Source organism: Heterodontus francisci, chromosome 7 (genome assembly GCF_036365525.1).
Source record: "Heterodontus francisci isolate sHetFra1 chromosome 7, sHetFra1.hap1, whole genome shotgun sequence".
In the NCBI taxonomy this organism is placed as follows: Eukaryota; Metazoa; Chordata; class Chondrichthyes; order Heterodontiformes; family Heterodontidae; genus Heterodontus; species Heterodontus francisci.
The window spans coordinates 70,670,512-70,689,584 of record NC_090377.1 but is presented as its reverse complement, the minus strand read 5'-3'; the positions used below and the strand labels follow the sequence as shown (position 1 = coordinate 70,689,584).

Sequence of the window (19,073 nt, the reverse complement as noted above, 5' to 3'; positions counted from 1 at the left end):
TATCTCCCCACCTAATGATGTATCCAAAAATTGGTTACCTGTTGGGCTATTTCAAAACAATATCCATATATTATGCACATATGTTTATGGTTTCTAAGTCCACCCGATATTATCTTATATAAATACCCAGCTGCCATTATATCTTTATGTAATTACTGCAGCTCTCTTTGAATGGTATCAATTAGAAACACAGAAACATAAAAAAATAGCAGCAGCAGTAGGCCATTCGGCCCTTCGAGCCTGCACCGCCATTCAATACGATCATGGCTGATCATCCAAACACAGTACCCTGTTCCTGCTTTCTCCCCGTATTCCTTGATCCCTTTAGCCCTAAGAACTATATCTAACTCTTTCTTGAATATATTTAATGATTTGGCCTCAACTGCTTTCTGTGGTAGAGAATTCCACAGGTTTGCCACTCTCTAGGTGAAGAAATCCCTCCTCATCTCAGTGCTAAATGGCTTACCCCTTATCCTTCGACTGTGACTCCTGGTCCTGGACTCATCTGCCATTGGGAACATCCTTCCTGCATCTAGTCTGTCCAGTCCTGTTAGAATATTGTAGGTTTCTATGAGATCCCCTCATTCTTCTAAACTCTAGCGAATACAAGCCTAATCGACCCAATCTCTCTTCATACGTCAGACCTGCCATCCCAGGAATCAGTCTGGTGAACCTTTGCTGCACTCCCTCCCATAGCAAGAACATCCTTCCTCAGATAAGGAGACCAAAACTGCACACAATACTCCAGATCTGGTCTCACCAAGGCCTTGTATAATTGCAGCAAGATATCCTTGCTCCTGTACTTGAATCCTCTCGCTATGATTGTCTCTACATTAATTACCTGCCACATGAATTTATGTCATCAGTAAATGATACCATGGTGAAAAAAAAAGAACACTGCCTCTGAGACAAAGGTTTCACCATTCACTTTGTCCACCTACTCTTTCATACTGGAATTTGGATTTCTTGTGACAACACTGACTTATGCAGCTGTTCAGTTCTTTGGTTACCAGCAGCCCACCAAAGTGAATATTCGTGATCAGAAAACCTTGACGGTGAGTGTGCTAGTCCATTCGATGGTGCGTGACATTGCAGGAATCGGGGGAAAACTCTCCACTGGTTGGAGTCATACGTGGCACAAAGGAAAGGAAAGATGGCTGTGGTTGTTGCAGGCTGAACATCTCAGCCCCAGTACATTGCTGGAGTTCCTCAGGGTAGTGTCCTAGGCCCAACCATCTTCAGCTGCTTCATCAATGACCTTTCCTCCATTATAAGGTCAGAAGTGGGGATGTTTGCTGATGATTGCAGTGTTCATACCACAGAATCACAGAATTGTTACAGTGCAGAAAGAGGCTATTCGGGCCATCGTGTCTGCACCGGCTCTCCTAATGAGCATTTCACCTAGTGCCACGCTCCCGCTTTCTCCTTGTAACCCTGCACTTTCTTCCTTTTCAGATAACCATCTAATTCCCTTTTGAGTGTTTCAATTGAACCTGCCTCCACCATACTCTCAGGCAGTGTATTCCAGACCTTAACTACTCACTGTGTGAAAAAGTTTTTCCTCATGGTTCTTTTTCTTCGTTTACCAATTACTGTTCCCTCTCGTTCTCGATCCTTTCATGAGTGGGAACTGTCTCTCCCTATCTATTCTGTCCAGATCCCTCATGATTTTAAATACCTCTATAAAATCTCCTCTCAGCCTTCTCTCCTCCAAAAGAAAACAGTCCCAATTTCTCCAATCTATCTTCAGAACTGAAGTGCCTCATCCCTGGAACCATTCTCATGAATTTTTTCTGCATCCTCTCTAATGCCTTCATATCCTTCCTAAAGTACAGCGCCCAGAACTGGATGCAATACTCCAGCTGAGGCCAAACTAGTGTCTTATACATGTTCAACATAACCTCCTTGCTCTTGTACTCTATGCCTCTATTAATAAAGCCCAGGATACTGTGTGCTTTATTAACTGCTGGCTCAACCTGTCCTGCCACCTTCAATGACTTAGGCACATATATACCCAGGTCCCTCTGCTCCATCACCCCCTTTAAAATTGTACCCTTTATTTTATATTGTCTCTCCATGTTCTTCCTACCAAAATGAATGACTTCACATTTGTCCACATTGAATTCATCTGCCACCTGTCTGCACATTCCACCAATTTGTCTATATCTTTTTGAAATTCTACACTATCCTCCTCACAGTTCACAATGCTTCCAAGTTTCATATCATCCACAACTTTGAAATTGTGCCCAGTACACCAAAGTCTAGGTCATTAATATATATCAGGAAAAGCAAGGGTCCCAATATTGACCTTTGGGGAACTCCACTACAAACTTTCCTCCAGCTCAAAAAACATCGATTAACTATTACTCTTTGTTTCCTGTCACTCAGCCAATTCCATATCCATGATGCCACTGTCCCATTTATTCCATGAGCTAGAACTTTGCTCACCAGTCTGTTGTGCGGCATTGTATCAAATGCCTTTTGGAAGTCCATGTACACCATATCAATTGCATTACCCTCATCAACCCTCTCTGTTTCCTCTTCACAAAACTCCAGTAGGTTAAACATAATTTTCCCTTAAGAAAGCCATGCTGGCTTTCTTTAATTAACCTGCATTTGTCCATGTGACTATTAATTTTGTCCTGAATTATTCTTTCTAGAAGTTTCCCCACCACTGAAGTTAAACTAAAATAAAAACAAGAAATGCTGGAACCACTCAGCAGGTCTGGCAGCATCTGTGGAAAGAGAAGCAGAGTTAACGTTTCGGGTCAGTGACCCTTCATCGGAACCGATGTACTTTGCTTTTATTATATTACTGAAGTTAAACTGACTGGCCTGTAGGAGCAAGGCTTATCTTTACACCCTTTTTTGAACAAGGGTGTAACGATTGCATTCTCCAGTCCTCTGGCACCACTCCCAAATCTAAGGAAGACTGAAAGATTATGGCCAGTGCCTCCGCATTTTCACCCTCACTTCCCTCAGTGTCCTTGGATGCGGTCCTGGTGCCTTATTCACTTTAAGTACAGACAGGCTATCCATTACCTCTTCCTTATCAGTTTTAAACCCTTCAAGTGTCTGAATTACCTCCTTTTCACCATTGCCTGGGTTGCATCATCTTCCTTGGTAAAGACAGATGCAAAGAATTCATTTAATATCTCAGCTATGCCCTCTGCCTCCATGTGCAAATCCCCTTTTCGGTCCCTTATCAGCCCCACTCCTCCTTTTACCACCCTTTTACTATTTATATGTCTATAGAAAACTTTGGGAGTTCCTTTTATGTTAACTGCCAGTCTCTTTTCACAATCTCTCTTTGCTTCTATTATTTGCTTTTTCACTTCCCCTCTGGACCTTCTTTATTCAACCTGGTTCTCAATGGTACTTTCTACCTGGCATCTGTCATAAGCACACTTTTTCTTCTTTATCTTAATCTCTACCTCTTTTGTCATCCAGGAAGCTCTGGATTTGTTTACCCTACCTTTCCCCTTCGAGGAAACATACCTTGACTGTACCCAAACTATCCCTTCTTTGAAGGTAGCCAATTGATCATCTACCATTTTTCCTGCCAAACTTTGACTCCAATTTATTCGTCCCAGATTTATTCTTACTCCATTGAAGTTGGCTTTTCTCCCAGTTAATTATTCTTACTCTGGATTGTTCTTTGTCCTTTTCCATAGTCAACCTAAATATGCCTTTGTCCTTATGATACAATGATCACTATCCCCTATATGCTCTACTGACACCATTCATGACTCCTCAGTTAATGAAGCAGGCTGTGCCCACATGCAGCAGGACCTGGAAAACATTCAGGCTTGGGCTGATATGTGCCAAGTAACATTTGCACCACACAAGTGCCGGGCAATGAACATCTGCAACAAGAGAGAATCTAACCATCTCCCCTTGACATTCAACGGCATTACCATTGCTGAATCCTCTGCCATCAACAGCCTGGGGTAACCATTGACCAGAAACTTAACTGGACCTGCTATATAAATACTGTGGCTACAAGAACAGGTCAGAGGCTGGGAATTCTGCAGCGAGTAACTCACGTGACTCCCCAAAGCCTGTCCACCATCTACAAAGCACAAGTGAGGAGTGTGGGAGAATACAGCTCCAACAGCACTCAAGAAGCATGGCATCATCCAGGACAAAGCAACCCACTTGATCAGCACCCTATCCAGCACATTCAACATTCATTCCCTGCACTACCAGCATATAGTGGCAGCAGTGTATACCATTTACAAGAAGCACTGCAGTAAATCGCCAAGCCTCCTTCGACAGCACCTTCCAAACCTGCAACCTCTACCACCTAGAAGGACAAGGGCAGCATACACTTGGGCACACCACGATGTGCAAGTTCCCCTCCAAGCCACATCAATCTGACTTGGAACTATGGCACTGTTCCTTCACTGTTGCTGTGTCAAAAACCTGGAACTCCCTCCCTAACAGCACTGTGGGCGTACGTACACTAAATGGACTGCAGTGGTTTAAGAAGGCAGCCCACCACCACCTTCTCAAGGGCAATTAGGGATGAGCTACAAATGCTGACCTAGACAGCAATTCTCACATCCCATGAAAGAATGGGTGAAAAAATGCTGTGCCCAATTCTGTTTTCCTCCAACATTCACGCATTCACACCTTCCAGCAGGGTCACTGAATGATGAAGATGGAGTAAAACCCTGGCTGATTTCTTCCAACCTGTCCACAGACTCAGTGCAGCCTTGGGGCACTGACACAAATTATAGTGCCCTACTGCTGCCACATTTCGGATTAGTTAACTCAGCACAGACAAGTGATTGAACAAAATGCAGTTAATTATTGAGAGGCTGGCATTTTTCTTTTGTGAGGAGCACATTCAGCGATTGAGGCAGAAATACGAATTTCAAGAAATTTCCCAAATAGAAAGCAGGAGACATATGGATATTTTCAAATTCAAGCTGGGTATTTTACTATGTCTTTAGGAATTTAGAAATGAGACAAATTATAATTGTTGCACTTTAGTAGCTAGTAAATACTAAAGTATTAACTGTTCAGCAATTGAACAGTAAAACATTTATAAACCTGAGAACTCAGTTGTTAACCAGCTGTCAAAGTGCATGTTTTCTGTATATGAAATATTAGCTGTATTGTTATATAATAGAATACATAACAGGAGAAATGAATGAGAAGCAGAAAATTATACCCAGAAACCCAGTGAACCTGCCCTTTATGTACCAATGCCATGCACAGTAGGGGCTGAATTTAGTGAGGCCATTTGCAGTGGGAATGGAGGGGGGGTGGGTGGGGGTGGCCGGAGAATAGCGTCAGACAAGTCTGGCCGTAAATCCAACATTGTGATGTTGGTTCCGGATTTAGTCAGCAGCGGGAAAGTTCCAAGGCAGCATCATCACCTCAACGCGATGACGTGAAATTTAAATTGCTGAACAGATACTTAATACATTTATACATTTACAAGTGCTTCTACAAGGTGTGACTCCTGCACTAGCAGCTGGACTGGAGGCAGGCTGCTGATCAGGCTGTGCTTTAGCCGGGATGACTTCGGCGGGCACCCTCTGGCTGTCTGAGGCCTGGAGGGCTACTGGCTGCCTGAGGATTTCCTGCACAGGTGCAGGACTCTCCTCAGGTGTTGTGACTACTGGAACTGGGCTCACTGGCAGGGGGACTGAGGAGCTGCTGTCCACACTCTGAAGCTCTGTGAGGAGCTCCCAGCTGTGGAGGCCAACATCTCCTCCTCCCTTTCAAAGCTGACTTGAACCTCCCTGCTGACCAGAAAGGGACAAGGAGCTGGAGAGAGACACCAGGTGCCTTGTCCTTCTCTCGCCTTGCCACTGCTGAGTTGAGCTTGTGGCCAAGGCAATGGTATGCAGGTCTGCACACATCTGTGGGATCTCACTCTCTATGAAGATCGCCAACCTCTCGATGGAGGAAGCCATGCACTCGCACGCCTGAGACATGCCTGCACTCATGGCATGGATAGACTCCTCCATCGTCCACTCATGGCTGTGTATGGCTTCTGGCATCTCCACTAGATGTTGCCTTACCTCTCTCTACAAATCCAGCATGCCCTGTGCTGTCAACAGCAGAGACTCGTCATCAACCTGGGCTCAGCATAGGCCGCGCCACCCATGTCTCAGCCTCAGCCAGCTGCTTGGGTGCATGTGCGGTGCTCTCACTGGCTCGTGACCCTGATTCTAAAGCCAAGTGCGAACCCACTGAGGTGAAAGTACCTGCACTGGTGGAAGGTGCAGACGGGTCATGTGATGGTGCATCTTCTGATTGTCCCTCCTCCTCAGAAGTTGACTGCTGCCCCTCGTTCTGTTGGAGTCTCCTGTGGATGCTGACCAGCAAGAGAGAATACAAACGTGGGGGTAAGACTGCAGATCATGTCATGATACCCACGTGTGATGCGGATCTCCAGAAGTGCGCTGGATGTCGATTGAGGACACTCCTCACTCTCTTGTGTGGGGACTGCAGTCTCACCATCTGCTACTGAGTGGCTGTCCTGGGTTCCTGCAGTCATCAAGAGAGGCCGTATGTCTGGAATTTTTATCTTCAGCTCCTTCATCAATGACCTTCCTTAAATCATAAGGTCAGAAGTGGGAATGTTCACCAATGATTGCACAATGTTCAGCAACATTCATGGCTCCTCAGATACTGAAACAGTCCGTGCAGAAATGCAGCAAGACATGGACAAGATCCAGGCTTGGGCTGATAAGTGGCAAGTAACATTCGCGCCACACAGGTGTCAGGCAATGACCATCTACAACAAGAGAGAACCTAACCATCTCCCCTTGACATTCCATGGCATTATGATCGCTGAATCCCCCACTATCAACATCCTGGGCATTACCATTGACCAGAAACTCAACTGGAGTACCATATAAATACCATGGCTACAGGAGCAGGTCAGAGGCTAGGAATCCTGTGGCAATTAACACCTTCTGACTCCCCAAAGCCTGTCCACCATCTACAAGGCACAAGTCAGGAGTGTGATGGAATACTCTCCACTTGCCTGGATGGGTGCAGCTCCAACAACACTCAAGAAGCTCGACACCATCCAGGACAAAGCAGCCCACTTGATTGGCACCCCATCTACAAACATTCACTCCCTCCACCACCAACACACAGTGGCAGCAGTGTGTACCATCTACAAGATGCACTACAGCGATGCACCAAGGCTCCTTTGGCAGCACCTTCCAAACCCACGACCTCTACCACCTAGAAGGACAAGGGCAGCAGATGCATGGGAACACCACCACCTGCAAGTTCCCCTCCAAGTCACACACCATCCTGACTTGGAACTATATCACTGCTCCTTCACTGTTGCTGGGTCAAAATCCTGGAACTCCCTTCCTAACAGCATTGTACCCCACTTGGACTTCAGCAATTCAAGAAGGCAGCTCACCACCAACTTCTCAAGGGCAATTAGGGATGGGAAATAAATGCCGGCCTTGTCAGCAATGCCCACATCCCCTGAATGAATAAAAAAAAATACAAAACAGGATGATTGCCAAAGTATCCATTTTGGTTGAATATATCTTCAATAATTACAATCAGTTTTGGAAGGCTTCATGTAAGACTGGTATTCCCACTCTTTTTTGCACAGTAATTCAATTAACAGTATTGTTCTCAATCTAGATTGCCTTTCAAAAGTGTTATCTGCTTTAGTGAATATTTTTGTATGCAGTACAGGCTTGTTGAAAAGAATGTGATTTCTTTGTTGTTGAGGCTCAGTGGCCAAACAATCAGGGAAAGTATTAATGCAGTGGAATAAAACAGACACTGTATTTCATAATGATGAATGTTCCATTACAGAGCCAAGTATCAAGGCTCTATTATTCTTACATCATTCTTAATTAGTGTAAACTCATGGTACAGAAAAAAAAGCTTGCTTGGATAATAGTACTGACCTGGATTCCACAGGAATTTTACAGTTCATAAACAGTGAATTAAAGCAATTGTGGGAATTCTTTTAACCTTTTTGACGAGATTTGTAACTTGCAACATATATGCTTGTCCCCAGCTTTGTTCCCAATATAAATTCACTAATAGCTATACCTGTCGTTTACTACTCTGAGTAGAAAAACATCTCCGTTCATCCATTACCTCATGCAAAACACACTGACAAAATTCAGTTCTGATAAAGGGTCACCCCCGGAACATTAACTTTTTTTTCTCTAAAAGTACCGATGATCTCCGTATTACCAACATTTTATACTTTGGCCCTGACTTTAACCCCGGACCAGTTTTCAATGGGTGAGCTGTGCTGTGAATTGGAGTCTCGCCCACTGCTCCAGAAATGAATCCCAGGGTATTATAACTCCTGAGTATCAGTTTAGTCCTGCCGACCAACTTCCTACCTGTTCCGTCACCCGTTGATAGCAGGTGAGTGGCAGGATCGGCAGTCAGCCCATCCTGTAGCGGTACTGCGATTGTGGTGGGGTAGGGGGCTGCCAATTCATGGCAGGAGTCCTGCTCCTCCAGACTCTACAAAGAAAGTAAAAAGAAACTATCAGTCCCTCATGGTTCCAGGGTTGGTAAGTAACTTGGGCGCATTTAACTTGCCACCCATCGATTTCCTGGCAGGCAGGTCGGTTTGAAATTACTCCTTTTATGGCTTTGAGAGTAGCTTTTCAAACAAAAAATCCAAAAATATGAATAATATGAATATTTCTTGATGCAGCTGACCTTTTCTTGTGAACTAGACCGTATTGTATCCAGGGAGTAAAACAATTTACAACTGCTATTTGAAAACTGGAAAGAACTCCCTGCAATACTTAACACAAACATAAGACTGCAAACTTGGACAATGCGCTAGAAAATCATTGCTGCAAACCAGTAATACTGGACAATATTACTTTCTTCATGTAAGAACTTGTTAATTTTATAATGCAACCAATTGTAAATTGATGGATGATTATGTATTAAGGGTTTTCTTCAGTTTGTCTTTTTAGTCACTTTTAATAAGGTCTAGTGTTTTATGAGATAAACTATTGATGATTGCTGTAAATGATCACAAATCAACCAGAAGTACCATATCAATAATATTTAAAATATTGGGCTTTAAAGTTATTTCACGTGGTGCCACAGCTTCCAAGTTGATTGGTTTTCTGATGAATCCTTCCCATCCTGCACACCAATATTGAACTAGAACAGTATTGCCATTGGATTTTGTTGCAACAATTTCTGCCTTTTAAAATTTTTTCAATGAATAGTTGTAGAGTTTTTTTTATCAAGTTCCTTGTATCACCTTCCCCTGAAGTGATGGTTCACAGTGAAGTATGGATCGACAGCTGCTGGTAATCCTCTGGCATCTTGTCCAACTGGACTTTTTTCATGTGTGAACCTACAGTTGATTTAATCATGGAGGGTGGAGTATCTGAACTACGGTTAATCATCTCCCTATCACCTAGGTACAATTTCCAGCAGGGATCAGTGAAGAGCAATCAGGAATTTTGGCTGATTTTATTCTCCCCCTTCAGTAGCTCATTTGGAATCTTCATAACTTTAAACACTTCAACGTCCTTTGTTTCCCAATGTAAATAAGCATAAATATTTACAAGCAGTCTTTGACAAAAAACTTTTGAAAACAATTGACTTCATAAACAAGATGTCAAGAAGCAAAATTGGTTTAAATAAGTACTTTGGTATTTAAATAGTCAATGACTAGAAACAAAAAATGTTAACTACAAAAGTCCTTTCTTTTGAATAACCGAAATGATCACTGATAATACTACAAACAAAAATCACTAAAAGTATATCTTTATGAATTTTAACATACACTGACACAGCAAAAAGGGGAGAGGAGCTGTCAAGAGCAGTTCCTTTCACTGTTAAACTTTGCATATGAAATTGATGGATTTCAGAAGTTGTCACATCTGTTGGCAGTAAAGACGACATTATAGTAATTAAGTATTGGTAGCACTAATGACATGCAAACAACACTGGACTGCTCCAGTTTGTAGGTAAACATATTTATCTATGGAAGCAAATTTAAGAGGAAGTTTTTAAAAGTTTAAGAGAGGCTTGTCTTTTTCACAACTAACAAAATACACATTAATATTGCCTTGATTTTCAAAAAGTTCAGCCCTATAAAGTATCGTAATTCGATAGACTTGCAATGAACAGAAAACTTGTTAATTTATATTACTTGATTCGTACAAACTACTGTGTACCACTTCTTCGCTATAATCATGTTGCAAGTCTAACAGTCCTAAACTTTTGTCTGCTCCACCTCAAATGCAACAAATCTCCATTGTACTTGAAAATACAATTTGCTAGCCACTAACATGGATGATAAAGGAAAGAAAAGGACTTGCATTTATATAGTGCCTTTCACAACCTCAGGATATGCCAAAAAACTTTACAGCCAATGAAGTACTTATTGAAGTCAGTGTTAAGAACATGAGAACTAGGCGCAGGAGTAGGTCAGACAGCTCCTCAAACATGCTCTGCCATTCAGTAAGATCATGGCTGATCTTTTACCTCAATTCCACTTTCCCATCCTATCCCTTGATTCCCTGTTGTAATGTTGGGAAACATTGGTCACTCTGCTATTTAAGAAAGATGAGAGAGAAAAAATAGGGTATTATTGACCTAACATCTGTTGTCAGAAAATTACTGGAATCTATAATTAAGGATGGGGTGACTGAACACCTTGAAATTTTTCAGCTGATCAGAGATAGCCAGCAAGGATTTGTAAAGGGTAGGTCATGCCTGATGAACCAGATTGAATTAATTGAAGAAGTGACTAAAGTAGATGTTATGACTGGGTGAGGAAGGGGTGTTAGGCTCCCCTCTTGCCCCTTTCCTGGTTTGGCCGTAATAGGGTTTAACTTTTAAAACACAATGTGTTTAGCTTAACCCCTCAGTGAGTCCTTACTCATTGCTCTAATTGTAATTGTAAATGAACCAAACAGACAGGCTTTTTTAGGTTTAAACAAGATTGATTTAAGTTTATTAACCTTACCACTCTAACTTGGTTAAAATTACTAAAATACATGATGCAGCCACATTAGCATTCATATGAGATGCAGCCACATTAGCATTCATACAAATAGATACAGAGGATGAGAAAGAATAAAGGAGGAGGGGGGGTGGGTTTGGAGTGGTAAATGGAATTCAATAATAAAAACAAGAAATGCTGGAAATACTCATCAGGTCTGGCATCATATGTGGAGAGAGAAGCAGAGTTAACGTTTCAGGTCAGTGACCAGATTTCCAGCATCTGCAGTATTTTGCTTTTATTTTAATGGGATTCAATTACTGTCTTTAGATTTGCTGTAAAGTCCTTGGTTGTAACTGCGGTCTTGTAATTCTCATTGAGGCCCAATGCACACTTTCAAACATGCTTCTCTGTACCAGAAGGCTGAAGAGGTGCTCTGTCTTGAGGCTCAATCTGCTGCCCTGCGTCCCTGAGACTTTGCTTGAGAGAGAGAGACAGGGAGAGACCTTCCTTCTCTTTTGTCTTCAAATTGCAGTCTGCCCCAAACCTTTCTGGAGGTACAATTCAAACAGTTCCCAGTCTGGCCAGCAGGCAAGTCATGTGACCAGCTGTTTGTTTGAAACAGCATCGTCTGCGAGGGTTGTTGATTCTTCACTCGGTGGTGGGGGCGGGGTGTGGGGGGGATGCGGTGGAGTGCTGGCTCTTACACAGACAAGCTGTGGATCATCGCTGTTTCCCAGACCAATCTTATTAATTGAATCAGTGAGCACTTCCATTGTCTCTCTATTCAACTGTCTCTCAGAATGCAAATGTGCAGCCATGTTTTAGCTGTTCAGCTCTGTGGTCCTTTTAAACAAGTTATGTTCAATGTCCAGTAAAAAGTTCAAGTAGTGTTCCATATGATGAAATTAATATGTTTCCATTTGGCCGGTGTGGTTTCCGTCACATGGTGGACAGCGAATTGTCCATGGATGTTGTTTATATGAACTTCCAGAAGGCATTTGATAAAGTCTCATAAGAGACAGTTAACTAAAGTTGAAGCCCATGGAATCGAAGGAAAATGATAACCTGGTTAAGAAATTGACTGAGCAGTAGGAGACAGCAGAATTATGGATATATCCTGGCAGGACGAAATCACAAATGTGGCAGTCATCTCAAAGGCAAAGCTCCCAAGTGCATTGGCACTAATCAAACAAAGGCAGCTTCGGTGGATTGATCCGCAGGATGGAAGACTGTCGCATACCCCAAGACCTCCTGTATGGTGAGGTAGTTGAGGCCAGACAATCAGTGGGGTGCCCAAAGCTCTGCTTCAAGGATGCTTGTAAGCATGACATGAAGGCCCTGAATGTTGACTATTACACCTGGGAGTCATGAGCTGACAAGAGGGAAATGGCGACACAACCTGTGGACTGGTGTGCACTACCACGACGACCAGATGCTACAGCAGCTTGGCAACAGGCGCCAACGTCTAAAACAACTCACAGCATCACTTGGCAGCTTCATGTGTGGCACTTGTGGCAGAAACTGCCTCTGAAGGATTGACCTACACAGCCATCAGCAAAGATGCACCAAGAGAAGACACCCCACCTAAATGGATTGTTTGCGTGTCCATCATCTTTCGCAGATGGAAGGATGCCAACCAGGAGACAGACAGTAGGGATAATGGGCAGCTACTGGGCAGATAATGGGCAGGATGCGACTAGTAGTGTCCCATAAGGATCTGTGTTAGGACCTCAACTTTTCACCATACTAATTAATAAGTTAAACAATGGGATAGAAAACCACATATCCAACTTTGCTGATGGCACAAAGATCGTCAGCATTCTAAGCAGTGTAGATGGAAATATAATGTCAATATCTCTTTTTAATTTTAAGTAAATGGGAAAAACTGTGGCAAATGGATTTCAATGTAGGAAAATGTGACTTTGGACCTAAAAAGGATAGAACAGGGTACATTCTAAATGACGAAAAGCTAGAAGCAGTAGAATCCCAAAGAGTCCAGGTACATAGATCATTAAAATATCATGAACAGGTACAGGAAATAATTAAAAAGGCTAATGGAATGGTGGCCTTTATATCTAGAGGATTAGATACAAAGGGATAGAAGTTATGCTTCAGTTATACAAAGCCTTGGTTAGACCACACCTGGAGGACTTGAGCAGTTCTGGTCACCACACCTTAGTAAGGATACATTGGACTTGGAGGGAGTACAGCATAGGTTTACCAGAATGATCCCTGAACTCATTGGTAAAATTATAAGGAGAGATTACCCAAACTAGGGCTGTATTCCTAGGAATTTAGAAGGTTCAGGAGTGATTTGATCAAAGTTTTCATGATTGCATTGGAAGCAGTTTAGAGAAGGTTTACTAGAATAATAACTGGAATGGGTGAGTTGTCTTATGAGGAAAGATTGGACAGGCTAGGCTTGCATCTGCTGGAATTTAGAAGAGTAAAAGACGACTTGATTGAAACATATGAGATCCTGAGGGGTCTTGACAGGGTGGATGTGGAAATGATGTTTCCTTTCGTGGGAGAATCTAGAACTCGGGGTCACTGTTTAAAAATAAGGGGTTGCCTATTTAAGACAGAGATGAGGAGAAATTTTGTTCTCTCGGGTTGAGAGTCTTTGGAACTCTCTTCCTCAAAAGGCAGTGGACGCAGTCTTTGAATATTTTAAAGGCAGAGGTAGCTAGATTCTTGATAAGCAAGGGGGTGAATGGTTATTGGGGGTAGGTGGGAATGTGGAGTTGAGGTTATAATCAGATCCGCCATGATCTTGTTGAATGGTGGAGCAGGCTTGAGGGGCTGAGTGGCCTACTCCTGCTTCTAATTATTATGTTCATATGTAAGATATTAGGGGTTATTAAGGATTGGGTAGATCGTTTCTCTCCATTTCTGCTGGTTGGGTAGTCTAGGACCAGGGGCATAGTCTAAAAATTAGAGCCAGACCTTTCAGGAGTGAAATTAGGAAACACTCATATAAACAAAGGGTGGTAGAAGTTTGGAACTCTCTTCCACAAACAGCAATTGGCGCTGGGACGATTGTTAACTTTAAATTTGAGATTGATTGATTTTTGTTAACCAAAGTTATTAAGGAATATAGGGCAAAGGAGTTGGGCTGCAGATTAGCCATTATCTCACTGAATAGCAGGACAAGCTTGAAGGGCTAAATGGCCTACTCCTGTTCCTAGGTTTCTAATGTAGCAGCCAAATTGCACACAGCAAAACAACAATGAGATGCATAGCCCGCTAACTTATTTTTAGTGATGTTGATCGAGGGATAAATATTGGCCAAAACAGTTCACTGGCTCTTTTTCAGAGAGTGCCATGGAACTTTTTACATCCGTTCTGAGAGGATAGACAGGCTCCGGTTTAACATTTCTTCTGAAAAGTGGCATCTCCAGCAGTGCAGCATTCCCTTAGTACTGCACTGAAGTGTCAGCCTAGATTATGTGCTTAAAACTCTGGAATGGGGTTTCAATATTTGATCTTTTGACTCAGAGGCAACTGCTACTATTGACTGAAAGATGACACCTAAACGACATAAGTACCTTCATAATGTGAATACCTTGAATTGGACTTAGTTTACCACGTAGTTTAAGGCAGTAGCTATTACATTCGAATGTCATTTTTACAGCACTTAGATGTTCAGTACTCTGGGCAATCAGGATATTACACATCTGCAGCCGATTTCAATGTTTTATTTTGATGGGTAAACCCAAATATTATGACTGAAAAAGTCCTGATTAAGCCCGAAAGAAAGTAAAGTTGCCACTGTATCGTCGAGTTGTTTCCTTTCCCTGGTAATTTAAACATTTCTTCTGGTAAGTCTTTTAATCTCCAACTGCGTTATTTCCCCTGGTTTGCAGTACTTTTGGTGAATTCTTTGTAGAATTCATCGGCTCATCAAGTTCTGGTTAATTATTAAATCCAAGGTGAAACTGTTAACCTGGAAGGCACCTGTTGTAGGCGATCAAGTGGAAAAGACAGGAAAGGTAAGGGCTGAGCGTTCGGTTGCTATTCTTGTCAAATGAAAGTTGTCGACAGTTCAGGATGGTCCAAAACTGAGAGCATTTGAGGCGCGCATGAATCCGCGCGCAGTCTGAGGGTTGCTCGAGAGAAACTGTGTGAACAATGTTCCAACTTCAGCAAGATCCTTCTTCTCAGTCAACTTGTTTGTTTAAATTTTAAACACTGGGAAACTGTGGCCAGCAGGAACCTACCAGAAGAGGGTAGGTTGAATTTTAGAATTAGTCTGGATTTTTTGGTGGGTGTTTTGTTACTGTCAGGTGCTTACCCTCCTAGGCCAGATGTGACGTTCTATTTAGAAACGACAGTGAATCAGCTGAGATCCACTGAGATCTTCAAATGGTTCTAAGCAGCAGCCATTACCTTCTACATCTTCTATTACATTTTGTTATTTGCTTTTGTGCCTTTTCATTACAGAGCCATAACAATATTTTAAGACCAATGCCTTTGTGAACATTCCAATTCGAAGTGATCCTGGAATTTAATTCAGCCTCAACCATACATACGTCCTTTAAAAACCTTCCCCAATCAGCTAGGCTGAGATTGGGCAGTCACTATGTGAGGAATTGTAACTCCCGACGCCGGTTTACTGCTCTGTGTTTAGCACATTGGCCCAGAATTGTGAGGATAATAATGTAGAGTTTAATGTGCAAGCTGTTATTTATATATTAATATATATTTATATATAACAGCAATGCGTGGAGAGGAAGAGGTGCGACGTGAGTTGCAGATTCTCACAAATTGCTGGACGATTTGTGTTATTCCTCCCTTATCCTCGTGAAAAGGCAGCTTGCCATTAATTTCCATTGAGTTTTAAGAAATTGCCGCAGTTGTGCTGTTAAAACAAATTAAACTTGCCGCAGAGAGTTCGGGCTGGTACTTAAGAACCCTGCTAATAATGAGGAGGACACCGATTTGAAGTGATTGGCGAAGCAACAGCGGGATAAGGAATAACTTTTTTTTAACGCAGTGGGTAGTTGGGATCCGGAATGTGCTGCCTGGGGGTGTGGTAGAGGCAGATTTAATGGATTCCTTCAAAAGAGAACTGGATAGTTATCTGAGGAGAGGGAATTTGCAGGGGGAGGGGGACTGGATGGGTTGCTTTTGCGGAGTGCCGGCGTGGACATGACTGGTCGAAGGCCTCCTTCTGAACTGTAACCGGTCTATGATTTTATTTTCCTCCTCTGAGTCCCTGCAGTCCATCTGGCAGCATAATGTTGGCAAGTGATTTCCTAGGAGCCAACAGGAAGAGAGCTCAGAGGCCAGAGGGCCAAGGGAGTAGTCTGTTCTGTAATCAGTCGGGTGTTTGAGGGTTGGAACCTCAGTCAGCAAGTCAGTGAGTCAGTGTGAACCCCTGTAAAGCAGAAGAAATTTGCAGGGCGGGGGAGTGGAACTAGGAAAGTTGCTCTTCGAGAGAGCCGGCACAGATATGATAGGCTGAATGGCCCATTTCTGTGTTGTAAACATTCTGTGATTCTATGGAAGGTTATTCTAATAGGGTGGAACAAAGCTTGTGTGGAGCATAACACCACCATAGACCTGTTGAGTTGAACGACATGCTTCTGTGCTGTGCTTTCTATGTAATTCTATAATGCAATACTTGCTCTTGTCTGAGGATGCTGGTCCATCTGTTATAATCACAGAATAATAATAGAAGGGTTACAGCACAGAAGGAGGCCCTGCAGTCTGTCAAGTCCGTACCGGCTCTCTGCAAGAGCAATCCAGCTAGTCCCACTACCCTGCCCTTTTTCCTCATAGCCCTGCAATTTTTTTTCCCTTCCAAGTAGCTATCTAATTCCCTTTTGAAAGTCACGATTGAATCTGCCTCCACCACACTGTCAGGCAGTGCATTCCAGATCATAACCACTCGCCATGCAGAAAAAAAAGTTTTTCCTCAGTTTGTCTTTGGTTCTTTTGCCAAATCATTTTAACTCTGTGCCCTTTGGATCTCAACCCCTCCACCAATGGGAACAGTTTCTCTCTCATCTACTCTGGCTAGACTCCTCATAATTTTAAACACCTCTATCAAATCTCCTCTGAACCATCTCTGCTCTAAGGAGAATAAGTCAAGCTTCTCCAATCTATCCACGTAACTGAAGTCACTTATCCCTGGACCCATTCTCATAAATCTTTCCTCACCCTGTATAAGGCTTCATAGTCTATTGGCTGTCACCTCCACTGCTGGGATAGCTGCTCCAGTCTCCATGCATTTGTGTGCTTTCTGTTATCACTGCAATTTACAAGTACTGCATGCTGCATTGCTATCCTACATGGACATTTGTTCTACAATGTTCCTGCTGCTACTCACCACCTGATTATACAGCTGTTACCCTCACCAGTGTGTGCCTGGCTTGCACCAGAACAGTTGATATCCAACTGAGAATGGAAACTAGACCATGAAAGGAGCAGATAAGTTAGTCGAGTATGCCTTCCTCCCCACATGTGATAAAGGACAAAAGCACTATATAGTTTATAGTGTTTGTATACCCCAAACCCTGCAGGATTTGAGATTGATGCTAACTGTGCAGATAAACAAAGCTCCAGGTTACCATGGGCCAAGTTACCACAGGTGCCCATGTTCAATTCTGGGCGACCTGTGCCTCCTGCACTCACAGGATCATGGCCTTTAACACTCATCCCCTAGTACAAGGATCCTCAACTGGGAATCCGAAGTCCCCAAACGCTGCCAGAAGGTTTCAAAGCAGCTGGGGCGGCACAGTGGCGCAGTGGTTAGCACCGCAGCCTCACAGCTCCAGGGACCTGGGTTCGATTCCGGGTACTGCCTGTGTGGAGTTTGCAAGTTCTCCCTGTGTCTGCGTGGGTTTTCTCCGGGTGCTCCGGTTTCCTCCCACAAGCCAAAAGACTTGCAGGTTGATAGGTAAATTGGCCATTATAAATTGTCACTAGTATAGGTAGGTGGTAGGGAAATATAGGGACAGGTGGGGATGTTTGGTAGGAATATGGGATTAGTGTAGGATTAGTATAAATGGGTGGTTGATGGTCGGCACAGACTCGGTGGGCCGAAGGGCCTGTTTCAGTGCTGTATCTCTAATCTAATCTAATCTGCCAAAAATAGCCAATAGAAACTCAGTTGTCCAAATTGACCATCCTCCTGACCCATAATCTTTTCCTAACTTCCACTTCTGGGTTAGATGTGGCCAATCAGGTTGCTCGGTCTATTCAGTGCTTTGACTTTGCATCACGCGCCCAATCAGAGAAGCGCTTACAGCTGGGGTCGGTTCAGGTCGGGGACGTCTTTAAAGAGGAGCATATCTTAATTCTAATTCTTAATTCTATAGCACCAGTGTGTCCAACGGTGCAGATTAAGGAAGGCTTTTTAAGACCACCTTCACCTTGTTGGCAGGACACAAAAGCTTATCATAAATATATATGTTTACTTGTTTAACTAATTTTTATATAGAAAAAATACTCTATTGTGTTACAGAGAGAATTTTCATAACACAAGAAGGGAGGTGCTCAGAAGTGAAAAAAGTTGAGAACTGCTGTCCTAGTAGCCTCTGACTTCAACTAGCTAGCCTGCATTTTTGACCAACAGACAGCCTTGCAAAGCACTCCTGGGTTTGCCTCACAATCCCTATTAGCTGGAAGCTGAACTGCCCTGATCTCTGATCACTGCTCCAACCACGGTCATATATCCTCAAGATAGGTCAACGACTAACAAATCTTTGACCTTTGGATTTACTGCCTCCCTTTGTTTTTATTCATTCATGGGATGTGGGCATCACTGACCAGGTCAGCATTTATTGCCCATTCCTAATTGTCCTTGAGAAGGTGGTGGTGAGCTGCCTTCTTGAACTGCTGCAGTCCATGTGGGGTAGGTACACCCACAGTGCTGTTAGGAAGGGAGTTCCAGGATTTTGACCCAGCGACAGTGAAGGAATGGTGATATATTTCCAAGTCAGGATGGAGTGTGGCTTGGAGGGGAACTTGCAGATGGTGGTGTTCCCATGTGTCTGCTGCCCTTGTCCTCCGAGATGGTAGAGGTTGCAGGTTTGGAAGGTGCTGTCTAAGGAGCCTTGGTGCGTTGCTGCAGTGCCACTGTTGTAGCTGTACTGAAACAGCTTGGCTAGGGGTGCAGCAG

The 19,073-nt window shown here is 43.2% G+C and overlaps 1 protein-coding gene and 1 long non-coding RNA gene across 6 annotated transcripts in view; one reads left to right on the top strand and one right to left on the bottom strand.

The window, feature by feature from the left end:
• Positions 1-8,714, bottom strand: part of LOC137372044 (uncharacterized) — a 146,522-nt gene extending 137,808 nt beyond the window's left edge. Inside the window, exons 1-2 of the long non-coding RNA XR_010975343.1 lie at positions 8,686-8,714; positions 8,358-8,484 (exon numbers count right to left, since the gene is read on the bottom strand). This is a non-coding gene — a long non-coding RNA (uncharacterized lncRNA). The remainder of the gene's footprint in view (positions 1-8,357; positions 8,485-8,685) is intronic.
• A 6,170-nt stretch (positions 8,715-14,884) lies between these two features.
• myo3b (myosin IIIB) overlaps positions 14,885-19,073 on the top strand; it is a 756,411-nt gene continuing 752,222 nt past the window's right edge. For 3 of the 5 annotated variants that reach the window (XM_068035375.1, XM_068035381.1, XM_068035380.1), the window contains exon 1: positions 14,947-15,174. The gene's annotated coding sequence lies outside the window, so the exon portion shown is untranslated. The other 2 variants (XM_068035376.1, XM_068035378.1) reach the window with 2 other exon arrangements.